The sequence below is a fragment of the Helicoverpa zea genome, chromosome 3 (genome assembly GCF_022581195.2).
Source record: "Helicoverpa zea isolate HzStark_Cry1AcR chromosome 3, ilHelZeax1.1, whole genome shotgun sequence".
Lineage (NCBI taxonomy): Eukaryota > Metazoa > Arthropoda > Insecta > Lepidoptera > Noctuidae > Helicoverpa > Helicoverpa zea.
Window position 1 is genome coordinate 3824688 of NC_061454.1, and position 15957 is coordinate 3840644.

General features: G+C 35.3%; 1 protein-coding gene across 1 annotated transcript in view; it reads right to left on the reverse strand.

Annotated features, from left to right (window-relative positions):
* The window catches only part of LOC124645866 (sodium bicarbonate cotransporter 3), a 112027-nt gene extending 96070 nt beyond the window's left edge, over positions 1–15957 (reverse strand). Inside the window, exon 1 of the mRNA XM_047185821.1 lies at positions 15824–15957. The gene's annotated coding sequence lies outside the window, so the exon portion shown is untranslated. The remainder of the gene's footprint in view (positions 1–15823) is intronic.

The following is a 15957-nucleotide window of genomic DNA, read 5'->3' on the forward strand; positions in this document are numbered from 1 at the left end:
CTTTTATTGACACTCTTAAAAAAATGTTCAACCATCAGGCCAACTGTTTAGTCTGCAGTGTGCAACTCTTAAAATGGTTTATTTTCCCGTGTTTGTGGAGACAGCCGTTTTAAATGGATGCTGTGAAATGTTAAACAGGTTTTCTAGTTTAGTGCGATTTCTATCCTTTGATAGTTCTATGGGGAGAGATTATCTAATAGGATCCTTGCGACTGCAACTGTTTGTCTAGTATATTTTCAGTTCGTTCATTGAGATTTGTAGAGAAGTTGGTTTTATTTTCTGTACTATGTACTCGTGAGCAATTGGGACAGGCTCTGGTAAATTAATAACTTCCCTGTCTCATGAGTTATATGTGATACTTACTGATTGTTTAACTTTTGGGCCTGCATCGTGGACAGTGAAGTGACTAAAGTTGACTGTCAATTTCTTCTGGCGAAATATATAGGTACTACTAATATTAATAAGCGATGAAGATAGTATGAGTTTGTAAGGCTGTAGCGATCTAGTGAACCTATTTGGAAATCCTATAAATTCCAATTATTGAAAGTCCTTTGCATGAATTAATTTCCCTTGAGAATCAGGTGAAGCAGGGACAAAAAGTTTAGTCAGAAATAACTCATATACTTACAAATTATTTAAGTAAATTAGGAACTGCTATTATTATACGATTATATTCTCGTTAGAAATGAAATATAAGTAGTTTTTCTGCATTCTGTTTTTAATGATAGAAAATGTGGAACTGGCTGTAAAACTATTAAAGTCCGACCGTGTCGCGTATTCAAACCCATTACTATAAATCATGGGATTCACGTGTGGCCCAGATATGTTTTTACTTGCATGGGTACCTAGTAGAAACAACAATGATAAAAAAAACTTTATTTTTATATAGCAAGGTTGGTCAAATAGCTGCTAAAACTGATTTTAAAACATTCAATAAAAATACAATGTGCATAACTTTACACATACCTACACGATACATGTTAAAAGTTAGATAACATTACACAAACTTAAACATTTGTTGAACACTTGTCTAAAAACAGTGTGGCTGCAAAACGGACCTTATTTCAACGTCATAATCTGGAATTTTTTTAGACGACGTTAAACGTTCACTTGTCCTTTAAAGCTCTTTGAACGCATGTTTCTTGTAGAATACTTACCCGACAAAATATCAAATCCAAAGGATTATACCCAATTCGTATTAAGGATCGATCGCTTGTCTTAAAAGAAAATTAATCGATGTAACGTAATTTCTTTCGGGTTAACTCCTTTGTTTTCCGTAAAACCAATCTACGAAGTCTTTGTGAAGAAACTGATTATTATTGAGGAAGGATTTTATTGGTTTCTATTCAAGTTCTGCAGAAGACACTGTAGTATTAATTTCTTCTACAAGCCTGATTATTAGTGACATTTATGTAGTCGATTAGTTATATTTTATCTCACGATTCTACATTGGTCATTGTGGTATAATTATGTAGCTCTATGTTTGGATTTTAATAGAGACCCTTGAGTTTGGTTCGGTCCTTCTTCTCAACATAGTCAGCTCAACTTTAAAAATCAGTCAATCATCATAGAATTTACTTATCCTCCTTCAAAAAACAATGTCAGTTATTGTTGAAGTGTACCAATTGGGTCTACCCTAACCACGGAGTAAGGAAATATGAGCAGAGATGCCACAATGTAGGTAGGTCAGGCGCCTTGTTCTAGGTCAAAGACTTACGGTTGGCCTGACCAAAACCACGAGTGAACTTACGATTCATTCGGGTTCTTTGAGACAATTTTTGGCATTCCAAAAAATGGTTGGAGCCAATGACGGTGTATAAGAAATAAGACAGTAACGTTCCTCGTCCTCCGCAGACCCGCGCTTTGACGCGCAACTTTCTCATGCGATTTTTCGTTTTGGCATCTCCGCTAATCATTTCGTTCTCTATGATCCTAAGGTACTTATGTATTCACATCATTGACGTACTTAGGATGCCGTCTACCCATCGTCTACCCTTGTCAGTTCACGTGAATGTGTAAGACAAATGAGCATGGTGACATGAAAGGAGCAATGGGGATGAAACCCATAATTTTTATAAATATCACTTTTCAATAATATGCGGTTTATTTTTAGTGTTTCGGGATAGATAAAAATGGAAAAAGATGTGCTTAAGTAAGAGTCGCACGGATCATAAGTTTAAGCAATGCTTGGCGCGGTTATTCCATAAATGGGTGACCAGTGACCAACTTGTTTCATGCAAAGTGAGTAAACGTGTTTAATATTGGTGTTACATTAAGTACTTACCAACTTTTTATAGCCCTGTATGTATATAAATATAAACAAATTTGAAAATAAACTTAAAATATGATTACGTGGGTATAACGGTATTTTGTTGATTGAATTCTCTACACTGTATTATTTCTTTGTGCTAAATAAAAAAAAACGTTAATGTCGTTTTTCCCAGACTGTACCAGAAAATGAGCTAAATTATTTTTATATTTTCGCAGTCAAATATTGTTTGATCAATCAAAGTGATGTGATGACCTGAAACACAGGTTTAAATTAAACCTAGTTCGGGCGGTCCACTATCAAATAATGCATTTTCCGAATCTATCGTTATTCATATTCTAGTTCTAGTATATTTGTAAGCACATTAATTGTATCATCCTTGTAATAGGAAAACTTGTTTCTGTTGGATTAGTGTTCTTTTTTGTAAACATTATTTTTAATAAATTTTATTTATTTATTTTATTTATTTAAAGGATGAAAAACGAAGGTACGTTTTAACCCTATTGTTGACTTATTTAGGTATCTAAAATGGCATTATAAGAAAGAAAACTATTTATGATAGAAACATTCCAGACATTAATAAAATACCTTTTGAAGTCCGGTATCCATTGTATGTAAGGGTATGTTTAGACCAAATAATCAAAGAACTAAAGCTAAAACCCGACCATTATTTAGAAGCATTTTAACATTAAATCATATTAAATTATTTTAATGTAAGCAGATGCAATTGCTCTCTATCTACGGGTTACAATAAATAAAATCTGCACATTGTTTTGCGATTGCATTGCATTATGAAATAAGCTCCTTATGAATTATGTCACACTTTAATCTTTAATCGATGTACATACAACGGGTCGATCAGTTATTGAAACCTAGAGTAAAAAAATGGTAGGTGGAGATAGAATTTGTAATTGAGAATTCACTCGTACCGGCTAACCGCACTCTTAGATCAAGATACAATTCTAAAGGACCTTTCGATAAAATACCCTGAATTTACCTTTTTCTTTTCTTTCTAAGAAACGTGGATTCAATTAAAGAGTTGTCGTTGTTTTCATATAAAGTTTCTCAAACCTTTTCGGTATAAAGTTTTTGATTGGATCGAGTTCTGTTTTGTTTTTGGGTCGAATAACTTTATGTAGATGTCGAATTAGGTGCTGATAAACTACCAATTTTTGGTTCATTTAATAAACATTTTATATGTTTTGTGATGATCTATCTATGTCCATCAATACTCAATTCTATATTAACATTCCATATGTCATATAGGTGTTACATTTTATAAGATGGACACAACATGGACTCAGTAGGACACAGCTTATAGATGATTGAGAGTCTTCATCTTTGTATACTTATTTTGTTAATTGTTTTAAACGAGAATTTATGACAGACATACAATAAATGACTAAAATAAATTCGTTTTATTAACATTATCATCCACCATTTTACCAACCTGCCACTGCTAGTGGTGCCGCGCGCTCGAACTAACCTATTAAGGGAGGCGCCGCTGACGCGTGCACTCCACATGCTCAACCTCATAGCGAGTGAAACGGACCTATTTTTTGTTCTCCGAGTGAATTCACAAGGAATGCATTATTTATTATTAGCTATAGATAGTAGTGTAGATCGTATATAGATGTAGTATAGATCGTCCTGTTCTTCAAAAAGGGAGACAAACCCCAGCTGAAGAACTATCGACCCATTTCCCTCCTAAGCCACGTCTATAAGCTGTTCTCAAGAGTGATCACGAACCGACTTGCGCGAAGACTCGACGAATTCCAACCACCGGAGCAGGCTGGGTTTCGGAGCGGATACGGCACCATAGACCACATCCACACAGTGCGGCAGATTATACAAAAGACCGAAGAGTATAATCAGCCCCTGTGTCTAGCATTTGTGGACTATGAGAAGGCCTTTGACTCGGTTGAAATCTGGTCTGTTCTGGAGACCCTGCAGCGTTGTCAAGTAGATTGGCGATACATCCAAGTGATGAGATGTCTCTACGAAGCCGCTACAATGTCCGTCCAAGTACAGAATCAGCAAACAAGGCCCATACCGTTGCATCGAGGAGTGAGACAAGGGGATGTTATTTCCCCGAAACTGTTCACTAATGCAATGGAGGATATGTTCAAGACGCTGAACTGGAAAGGACGCGGCATCAACATCAATGGCGAACACATCTCTCACTTGCGATTTGCTGACGATATCGTCATCATGGCGGAAACGCTGCAGGACCTACAACAGATGCTGAACGACCTGGCTGAATCTTCTCTACGCATCGGCCTACGGATGAACTTGGACAAAACCAAGGTCATGTTCAATGAACATGTTCTACCGGAACCGATTGCGATACACGGCGCCGTTCTCGAAGTTGTTCGGAAATATGTATACCTCGGGCAGACATTGCAGTTAGGTAGAAACAACTTTGAGGACGAGGTGAATAGGAGAATTCAGTTGGGTTGGGCTGCATTTGGGAAGCTACGTCGAGTCCTAACATCGTCGATCCCACAGTGCCTAAAGACAAAAGTCTTCAATCAGTGCGTCCTACCTGTCATGACTTACGGAGCCGAAACGTGGACACTGTCGGTACGGCTGGTTCACAAGTTTAAAGTCGCTCAGCGGGCTATGGAAAGGGCTATGCTCGGCATTTCTCTGAGGGATCGCATCAGAAATGAGGTAATCCGTCAGAGAACCAAGGTCATCGACATAGCCCACCGAATCAGCAAGCTGAAGTGGCAGTGGGCTGGCCATATTAGTCGAAGAACCGATAACCGTTGGGGTAAACGAGTTCTAGAGTGGAGACCACGCCTCGGCAAACGTAGTGTAGGACGTCCTCAGGCACGGTGGAGTGATGACTTGCGCAAGACGGCTGCAGGAGCTGGATGCGAGAAGCTGAAAATCGATCTCAGTGGCGTGCACTTGGAGAGGCCTATGTCCAGCAGTGGACTGCGATAGGCTGATGATGATGATGATGATGATGATAGATAGGTAGTAGATAAAGACTTTAGTTTTTAGTATAAATAATTTATATGTAACTAGCTTTTGCCCGCAACTTCGTTCGCGTGGAATAGTGACTACCAGCAGATTTTTGATTTGACCAATAGATGGCGTTATATGTCCGGAATAATTTTATTTTTATTTTTTTGTAATAAAAACTATCCTATGTCCTTTCTCAAGTTTCAAACTATGTCTGTACCAAATTTCACACAAATCGGTTCAGTAGTTTAGGCGTGAAGAAAAGACAGACAGACAGACAGACAGACAGACAGACAGACAGAAAGACAGACAGACAGACAGACAGAGTTACTTTCGCATTTATAATATTAGTTTGGATTAAGGCGCATTTATCGCATTGGGGTAACCTGTAACGGTAAATGTATGTAGATAAATAAATAAATACATAAATTAATAAATAAACCTTTACAAATATAATAATATACAATTGTGGTTTATAACTTTTGTTTGTAGAAAGCTGACTTTGTTATCTCTAAAGTTTCTGCGGTGATTAGGTTAATAAGTTTCACATATTACGACCGGTCTGCTAAATATTTACGTTTAACTTTTGGCAAAGTTTTTAGCAATTAATTGGTCTACAAACAAAGATAAGTAATCAGCTAAAACTTTGCAGACGTGGTCTGTTACCAAATAATAACAATCAAGACTTGTTTGTATTTTTTCAGTAGCCATGTACGTATTTTGAACGTCATGAAACAGCGTTGATTTTTCTTCTTTTAGGAAAATGTTTCATTGCGATATTAGATTTCACAGAAACATTTGTCGAAAAGGGTATCGTAATTAAAAACCAAAATTAAGTTTTCAAAGAGTCAACCTAACTATCCTTTTGAGCTATTTTTAGGTCATAGAAAAACCCGAGTGAAAATTCGCTAGTGTGTTTACCAAGGCTCGTGTCGATATTAGAAAACTAGCTTTTGCCCGCGACTTCGTTCGCGTGGAATAGTGACTTCCGGCAGATTTATGGTTTGACCAATAGATGGCGGTATATGTCCGGAATAAATTTTATTTTTTATTTTTGTATTTCTTTGTAATAAAAACTATCCTATGTCCTTTCTCAAGTTCCAGACTATGTCTGTACCAAATTTCACACAAATCAGTCCATTAGTTTAGGCGTGAAGAAAAGACAGACAGACAGAAAGACAGACAGACAGACAGAGTTACTTTCACATTTATAATATTAGTTAGGATATATTCTTATCTAAAACCAAACTTTTTCATACACGGCTTTTATAATTAGAATCTATGATATCTTCAATAGTCAAGCTCAAAGTATATCATATTGCTTTTACTCGTTTGGTTATAAACTTGTTAAATTAACAAAGTGTTGCTAATATTCGATCTTGTTTGACTTTATAGTGTTTATGAGATTATGCGATAGAATAAAAACGGTTTAGTGTATATGAAATGGTGATAAAGATGCCCTTTGTGGTTATTTGCATTGAGCTCTTTTTAAAAATAAATGAAATAAAAAATAAAATCTTAAATATAAGAGGTAACATATTTTGAAATTACATTCTTTAAAAAATACTAAGTAGGTGTCTAATGCCCATTTTCACCAACAAATACCTAAATTTAGGGATCCTCTAAGAGCATTTAGGGAACACTTAATAGGAATTTAGTTTTCACCAAAGTTTAAGTGTCCCTTATTACCTATATTATTGGGGGAGCCCTTATTCTAAGTGACACTTAGTTAGGGAAACGTTAAGAGATTGTTGGTGAAAACGGGCATAAGTTTCATTTATTTTAGGTATCAATTCGAAATATCCTCTCAACACATACAAAAATCTTTACCATTCACCAAGTAGGTGTTTCAACAAGTACCCTTTATCCTGTAAACTAACCTAGATCGCACTTTGTTTTGACCTAGAATTTCCTAAAACAAAGATCCCAAAAACATTGAGGGCATATCGAATCCGACCCACACTCGTTTCTCACTTATCTTATAATCACTTTATAGGAGCTACCCACATATGTGGCCCAAATATTAGGGAAATTTTAGGATACTTACGAACTACCACGCAATCTGTATAACACCATTTTGCTTGAATACCTCTTTCTTTGGTAAGTGTTATAAAATACGAAGGCTTTATTAAATGCTACTTTAAGAAGTTTAAAGTTTTTTGTCACGTGCTTAAGACGCACGTATGTAGCTAGCTTCTATAAGGTTTCAAGTGCGTCCGCGGGAACCATGGACTATCTAACACTGAAATATATTTTAAATTTGACTAGTAGTTCTTGAGATTATCATGTTCAAGCAAATAAACTGCAGCTGCATAATATGTGATTTGATTTATAAATCCAAGCATATTGATATTATCTCTTTATACAGCGAGTAAAAGTTAACTATCTGGCTGGCTGAACAACAGAATAGAAGATTGGCCGTAAAAAGCGTAAAATTATAAAAAAATTGAGAGTAGAATTAAAATAACAATCTAGAATTTACTTTGATATATATTTACTTCAGCTTTTTTACCCATCTGTAATTTTCATACCCTTTTTGTAGGACATAAAAATACATTTGCCCTTTATATATTTACATTATTACTGTTGACATTTCTGCTGGTATTTTACAGATTACCGAACATATCTGTCGCATCCAGATTTGAACACAGAACATTGGCACTGATTGTGACAGGAAATTGACAGGCCCCCACTTCCATTCGCACTATGAATGTCGGCTTTCTGACGTAAATGTGTAACAAATTTAAGCATCCCTTTATCCTTAGTGGGATTATGAGAGAAAAAATACCCACATAACTTCAAAATTTTAATTGTGGTTTTCTACGCGCCACAACGTTTGAACCGGTAGTTGTCAATGATTCCTTTGGAGAACGGAGCGTGTAAAAGCGTTGTAAGGATTTTCAGGACACACTTCTCTGCACCCCATACACAAATACATACGTGCTGCTTTCAAATCAATAATAGTGTCAGGTGTTCTTTTTTCGGAGCCATCAGATTTTTTAAGGACATCGCCGAATATCTATGAACAAAAATATTATACTTGACAAGTGTGGAATCATTATTATTAACAATCTTTATTAATACTTGTATCAAAACAATTCGTAACCAATTTCTATATGAGCGTACCATATCAATTTGTACAAACTCACCAATTCAAACGTAACAATAATGGCGTCCACGGCCGATTTCAGCCACGGCGGCTGTTCTCATTTAAGGAGATCAGCCAGCTGCGCAGGACATGTTATAGTGCACGAGCATTTGCGCAGACACAGGTGCACTCCCTATTCCTTCACTCTCATAGCCCGATGGGACGGTAATCCGACACGACCGGAAAGAGATCAGGTGCAGGACCGAAATTTACGTGCTCTCCGATGCACGGGTGAATCAATCACCAACTTCCAGACTACTAGCTGCTTTGTGAAAGTTTAAGAAAACCCACAAAGCGATTTCGGCCCGACCCGGGATTCGAGCCCGAGACCTAGAGCACAGCAGCCGCGCTTGCGACCGCTAGACCAACGAGGCAGTCAAAAAACGTAACAATAGGTAAAATATTTAAATAGGATTCCCTCGGTCAGCCGGCAAACCCAGTTGAATAATGTAATGTTCTAACTTACATAACCGTAAAAAGATAAAAGGAAGGTACGGCACCTTGATCAAACCCTGTGGGTTGGAACGTATCGTTCAGTTGAAGAAATAAAATTGGGGAACATGAATCAAATTGCGAATTTTAAGTAAGGGTTTTGTTTGTTTAGCTCTTGTAGGTAGGTACGTAGGTATGTCCTTGAATTTAGGTGGTCGTATATAGAGGGTCGCCGCCAACAGGTATCTGTGGAGATCTAAGGGGGAGTCCTATGTTCAGCAGTGGACGTCCTATGGCTGAGATGATGACGATGATGATGATATAGAGGGAAATATGTAGCTTAAAGATAAAATGTTCAGTATAAATTTTATGGTATCTAAACTGCAGGAAAGCGTAAAGAATGCATGCCTGGATTATTAGCCATAAAAAAAATTATTACAACACTGGATATTAAGTGTTGTTAAGCAATCAAATCGGAAATCGTTTTATTAATAGAGATAAGGAGAATTTCCCGTTTTAGTAGGTAAACCATACGTTTTCTACGTTCATATTTAGAATATTGTAAATACATATTTAGAAGACTGTAGTACTTTAAGTCGTGGTGGCCTAGTGGGCAAAGAACCAACCTCTCGAGTATGAGGGCGCGGGTTCGATTCCAGGTCAGGCAAGTACCAATGCAACTTTTCTAAGTTTGTATGTACTTTCTAAGAATATCTTAGACACCAATGACTGTGTTTCGGATGGCACGTTAAACTGTAGGTCCCGGCTGTCATTGAACATCCTTGGCAGTCGTTACGGGTAGTCAGAAGCCAGTAAGTCTGACACCAGTCTAACCCTCAGGGGTATCGGGTTGCCCGGGTAACTGGGTTGAGGAGGTCAGATAGGCAGTCGCTTCTTGTAAAGCACTGGTACTCAGCTGAATCCGGTTAGACTGGAAGCCGACCCCAACATAGTTTGGGAAAAGGCTCGGAGGATGATGAGTACTTTAAAATCGAACACGTGTTTTTGCAGAAAATATACATATATGTTGATTAATTTGTCTATTCAAACATCCAGAAGATAAATGCGTTGATTACCTCGCCTGTTTATTCATAGAAAGGTTCCACTAACATACATATTTACTATTACCAAAAGGTATAAACTCCAGAACCTAGTTAGTACTTTCCAAAATAACCGTCTGCCACGGGCACTGAAACTTCGTAACTTCACAAACGTTAAAACTTTAATGAATCACGAATATTCGCGGAGCAATTTTCATGAAATGGTAATTCTAAAAAGGTTTTCATTAAGTACTGAAAAGGTTACAGATCTACATTTCTGTATTGAAATGCTAAATATGCTACAAAGTCTTTTGAAATAGACTCAAATTGTGATCTCATCTGCCTAGCGTTTTTCCCTACTATGTTGGGGTTGACTTCCAGTTTATGCATTTGTGTACAGTGATTTATAAGAAGCGACTGTCTATCTGACCTCCTTAACCCAGTTACCCGGGTAACCCAATACCCCTAAGTGATCAAACACGGTTGTTCGCAGGAATTTTGATTACATTGGGTGTATGATATACGACTGGTGTGTTAAATACATACCTGGCTGATAAAGAAAACCGTATAAAAATCTGTTCAGTAGTTTTTGACTTTACAATGAACAGAGAGGCGGCTAGGGACTTGATTGGTATAATTTAGTAGAAGATAATAACTTCATTAACTATTGTCCAGTTTCATGAACGTTACTATGTATTCTATAATTATTATTGATGAAGAGGAAATAGAGACAATGGATAATTTCCCTAATGGGAAAACCCAATTTACTCGAACCGTAGTTTGATTACGTAACACGAGGCAATCACAATGACTAGTAACTATGTAGTATCCTCACTAATATTATAAACTTGCTTTCACCAGTGGTTTTACTTAGACTTAATCCCTAGTTAGTCCTCCCTACTCAGACCTCCCTCGATAAATTAATATGCTGTCTAACCCTTAAAGATTTTTTCAAATCAGTGCTGCAATTCCTGAGCTTAGCACGTTCAAGTAAATTAACATTGCTTCGTGTGTTTGGAGGTAGTCGACTATACATACTTAAATGTGTGTTATGAAATGCAATGTTTGTTATGTATCAAAGCATTTGTATCAATATTTACATCGTATATATGTGTTTCAAAACAGACTATTGTGTGGTTGTAACAATGTTACAACTAAAATCATAACAAAGACACATGTCGCTTGTGTTCAGTTAGTTGCAAAAGTTTTTTTTTACTAAGTACAAAACAAAAATAAATATACTTGTGTAAACGCGTTTTGTAAGTCCATATTTCAGTTACACTTTTTAAAAGCCTTGACAAAAATGTGCTTCTCGCTCTTAGGAAAACAACATTTATACAGGTTCATAGAAGGCGCCTCTGACAATGGTAGCAATGGTGTTAAAAAAGTAATTAATTAGCAATCCGCATTGAGCTACTAGCCTGTTCAATGTTCATCAATAGGTACTTATCTATGTGACAAGAGGCCACATAGGCCAATAGATAAAAGCCTATACATAAGTCTGTTCACATTTTGCCATACGGTCGATTTATTATTTGACTCCTTGCGTATTTGTACCTACAGATCTCGTTGAAAAGCTTTGCTTGTTCGAAGATGGTAACAAGAACTTCACAATAGTTAAAAAAAGAATTAATAAAATACAGAGTCAAATGGCTAACTTCAAAAATGCAAAGTTAACTGTCGCGAACTGTATCTAGCTAGTCTGATGTAGACTTCAAACTACGCAATACACAATTTATTTCCTCAAAACATCAACTGCGCAACCAAACAACGAACTCCATACTTCAAGATACATCTACAGGCACCCAATATTTCATTATCTCGACAACTTCCCGAGGTGTGCAAAGCGAAGATTAATCAGAGGAAGCTGAAGTGTTGGAAACAACGAGGACGCAGTAATTACATTACGACGAACAAAATTGTCGCACTGATTGTTCACAGAACGAAATGTACGTAGATTTTTAACCCTGTGTTCTGCTGTGGCGATTGTTTGGAGAATAATTTAAGGGCGAATTGTAATTGGTTTTTGCTGAGGTATGAATGGTAAGGCTTAATTTTAAGAGGACTTATTAATGGGGACTGTATAATAAATTGCAGTTGAAAGTGTCATTTTTGTAGTGAAGCTATGAAACTTAACGTCCATATAAAATTGTGGCTTAAGTGTAACAAATAGTCCTGAAACCATGAAACGTACAACAAATATTTCAGATACTAGCCGTTTTCCAGCGGTTCCACTTGCGTTCAGTGAGAATGCACCCCGTACCTGCATAAAATATGGCCTGTGTTACTCGAGAATAACGTAATATCACAACAGTGAAATATTTTTGCAAATCGTTCAGTAGTTTCGGACCCTTTGTCGTACAAACAAAATAATATTGTTTGCTGTTTTAGTGCAGAAGTATAGAATATAACAGAATTTAACTACAGTCGATTTTATAAAGCTTGTACTCAAGAAGTTTATTTACGCCATCTCATCTATTTGTGTCTATTTATACTATCTAAGAAGCCTTCAGGGAAAACCGTTTGTACTCAAATGTATTAAGGAACCAGGAAAAGGTTTGCCAAACACGGTCCTTTGGACAGAAAGTAGTATTTAATTGAACGGTCAGAATTATGAGGTGGCAAACAATCTAAGAAAGAAGTCTTCTAAGAAAATTCTCACAACTGATTTAGAAATAAATAATTAGACGTAAATAATTATGCAAAGGTTCGTATCTATGCTCTTAACAATTGAAGAATTCTTTCAGGAGAAGAAACTTCTTGCTGCAACATCGGGTTATTTTTAATTTTATTAATGTATTCAGACCGAAATATCGATGCAAAATTTAATAGCCCTAGGTCTAGATAAAATGATCCAAATAAAGCTTAAAAGATTTGTCCCTCAATTACAAGGCAAGTTATTAAATAAAAGTTTGTAATTAAACTTTGATTGCGACGATAATTTACAGTTTAAAGATAGCTAAAATAACGTAATTTAACTTTACTCTGAATTTCCATAACAAACACCTAATACAATTAGTTAAAAACGTAATCCTCATTAATTAAAACCTCGACAAACAATTACTTAATTAACAAAAGGCATTGTTATATAAAATCGATTAATAATTTCTTAACAGCTTGTTGGAAACCTGGATCTTGTTTCCAATGAAGCTTGTATTGCAACATCGATATTTCTCAAAGTTCCAACTTTTATCGATAAGTAGATTTCGTACAACGCTCAAGTTCCCAATGGACTTGTATGACTTAGTTTTGTTAAAAATCGATCGAGTTTCAGTGAATTGAAGAATATAAATTATATTATCGGTGATTGAATTTTTTTGGTCCGTTAATTTTTTAAAGTTATTAGAACGATCGAGTGTAACCAATCGTAAAGACTTTTAAAAACTAATTCAATACTGAGTGACATTATTAATGATTTTCTAGCTAAATAATTTCAACCAAAATTGTGTTACTTAACCTCTACAATATTTACTCTCAAAACTTAATTAATTAAATTAGTAACTTGACGTATGTTCTAGTAAATTCCTAGCCCGATACTTAGCGTCGGATTAGCCTGAAAGCCGACCCTACATAATTGGCAGCAGGTTTGTTCTAGGCAAGACAGCTGTCAGCTACTAAACGTCACATAGGTAGAATACACTTTATATTAAACCTTATCCACCGAATAATAGTGCTTAAAATCGCTTGATAGGTTACTTAGTTAGAGTAGTAGAGAACTTACGTAGTTTATTTTATATCAAATATATGTGTAGACTCTATTCCGCATAGTGTTTGATTGGTTTTATAAAATGTGTATGTCTTAAAATTAAAGTTAAAATGAAATACCAGGACCTATACAATTTAATCTACCTACTTGGTAGATTAAAATATACTGTGTTCTATATAGGTATGTACTGTTCCAAAAATCCATTACAAAACTCCAACCACATCCCATTAAAATTGTACACGAAACAAAAACGAAAAGTAATTGCGTATTATCTTGTATCTGAATACACTGGGTTGCATTAAAAATGTACGCCGGTAATATTACGGTGCTGGTATCCAACTTTATTTCGACCGAAACACATATGAAACCGTGCCTCATATAATTTGCATTCCAGTGTAAACTGTGACAGTGGAACACATGTATCATTTTATATTTGCTTAACACACAATATTATTTTTAATAACATTATTATTGGCACAGAATATGCAGTACTTGATGGGAATAATATTAAGTACCTAAGTAATTTTAGGGTTGATCTCTCGGCTGAGAAAATGGTCGCTGGCACTTTTCTTAAGATGTTTCCAAGAAACACTCGTAGAAAGGTGCTTATTTTCATTCCATGAATTGAGTCAAAGTTCTGATTCTCACAGAGAAAAGTGATACGCACATTTATTTAGCTTTATATTTCAAACTTTTTTCGTTTTGTATTGGTACATAAATGATTCCAGAAAGAACAAAGTTAAGTTTTAATCGGTAAATCTTCCCTAAAAGCAAGCTAGTGCTTTTTGAAGGCGATTTCGTTCCTACCAAAAAAGGAATAGGTTCAAAACTCAATCTGCTAATCCGTGAGTGATGTTGTCATTGTATGGTGAATTTTAAAATATATTTTGATTTGTGAAAAACACACACTGCAAATGTTTAGAGGTGAGAATATTATATAAAAGGCTTCTTGTATTTCTTCGGCTTCCATGCGAGGAAAGCCGGTTCACGTTATATTGTTAAGCGTATATATTTGTTCATCTATCATGAGGTATTCTATGGCTTCGTAAATATTTGATCAAGAGAAGCTGCTATGCAATTATATTGTGAAGGTTTTGATATGATACTTTACCTGTAGATGTTACATTTAGGAAGTAAGTAGTTGTTTTTGTTGAAAACTTTAGCAGCTGTAGTTGAGCCTAGAAAATGATAGTTATAAAACAGGCATTTAACTTCTTAACTGAAAACCACCAAATGCGTCAAAACTAGCCTTTGTTTCATGGGTTTATAACACAATCTGTTTTATATGTATATACTATTTTTACGATAAAATGAACGACAATATCAGACCAGAATATTTTTTGTCTCCAAACCATCCATATTATATCCATAGGATCAATATTCATATTAATGTATTATCCATATTAATATTGGAGCAGTACATGGAAATTTTAGTATGTACAAAGTACAATAGTATAGCCACTAAAATAATCCGTCATAAATTCATTCATTTAAAAATGCTTCAATTATTTCACTAAAGCTCGCTAAACCTTTTGAAAAAGCCTTGTTAAAATATCAATTAAATTAAGGCCGTATAAAAGCACTTTCCCTTTTTTCAATATTACGGTAAGCCATTCCAATTTACTTTACCTCAAAACTTTATCCTGATTTAATTGGAAATTATTTAAAAAATGGTCTAGCTAAACACGAAATAACCGTCTTAAAATATTTAGTCCAAACCATGTTTGTACGTTCCACCATAGACAAAATATAGCGTACTATACCTATTCACAAGATCAACATATTTTTTAATCCTATATTTTACAAATAATAAATGACTTTGTCTTAAGAGTAATTTAATCGTGTATTTTATACACAATTTCTGTCTTAACTAATTACAATCTTAATTAATGTCTAATCAACTAATTAGATGTCATGTTACGTGTATGTAATCCTATTTGGGTCAAATATAGGGGATGAGGGTGAACCCACACTATACGTGAGAGGCTTAAGACATACCCAATTACAGGTAGAGGAAATATGTTTTCATTCCATAATATAATATACCCACATTCAGAAATAACATCGAGTTTCAAACCACCCGGTGCGGAAGGTCCAATAACTTTAGCGTGAATTACAAACATATATTTTGTGTTATTTATGAATTAATCATGGAAATATATTTAATGTAAAATATTTTTAAATAGTTCAGCTATAATATAAATCTGTTTTAAGATTAAATAATGTGCTAAAATATATTAAAAATAATAAATTACCTGACAACTATATCTGCACGTCCATAACACACCCAGATAGTAAAACTTTTGTTTTCAACACAAAACTATACAGTACACCTATACTTAACAAGTCACACACAAAAACTAGAAAAACACTGCGAATTTCAGTTAAA